The following is a 1050-nucleotide window of genomic DNA, read 5'->3' on the forward strand; positions in this document are numbered from 1 at the left end:
CATCACAACGTGCGGCCATCAATCCTCGGCATATATTCCCTCCCATGCGTTGGCACGACATTCTTCACGCCTCCATATTTCCCCCTATCAACCGTCACATGTGTTTACACCGGCACATTGCCTCGTTCATCGTGCCGCGCGCTAAAAAACACAATTTAAAAACACTTATTATATTTCATAAAAATAATATTTTTTTTGGAACAAGATGACCACACTTTGACATGCCTGGCATTTCGTTTCACACTAGAAAGAGATAAAGAACCTTGCTCTGCTCTGATCCTGCAATTTATGGATGTTTGAGAAACTTTTGAAAATCGCACTATTCACAAAATTTTGCACGGAGTTCATGCACAGGAGCATCTTGCACCACAAAAAAAATAGAATTTTTATGAACTTTTCCTTTTTAAATCACGGTACTGTTCATCAGGCTCATCAGAGCCAGACTCTAGGTTGAATTATCCGACCATTAGTACTTGACATCCATTTTTTAGCTCTGCCCTTGCACTACATTCTGTGCGTCTTACTATTGTCTGCCTATCACACTGCATAAGTGTTTACATCGCCACGTTGCCTTACCCATCATGTCATTCCCTACAAATTAGAAGGAAACTGATTGCACTTAGACTCATTTGCCAATAACAACTCAGGGTGAGGTGTAATTTAATACAGCCATCAAAACTCGACATCTATATGCTCCTCTCCGAGTTGAAAGGACATTAATTTTCTCTACACAGAACATTAACGCAACCATCATGTCCTTCCTTTTGAAATCGTAAAAAAATGGGCTGCAGCCAGACCCATTTGTAACAACTACCGCCATCAATATGTTCCTCTCCACTTTGACAAGACATTCAGCATTTCCAGACAGGTGATTACACCCGTACATTAACTCATTCATCATGCCCTTCCCTTTGAAATCAGAAGGAAACACACAACAACTAGACCCATTTGCCAGTAGTAGCTACTCACAAGAGCATAAGTTAATACGACTGTCAATATTTGATATACATTTCCTTCTATCTACGTTGGCATGCCATTTTGCCAGGCTCA

The sequence above is a fragment of the Triticum aestivum genome, chromosome 1D (assembly GCF_018294505.1).
Source record: "Triticum aestivum cultivar Chinese Spring chromosome 1D, IWGSC CS RefSeq v2.1, whole genome shotgun sequence".
NCBI classification, from domain to species: Eukaryota; Viridiplantae; Streptophyta; class Magnoliopsida; order Poales; family Poaceae; genus Triticum; species Triticum aestivum.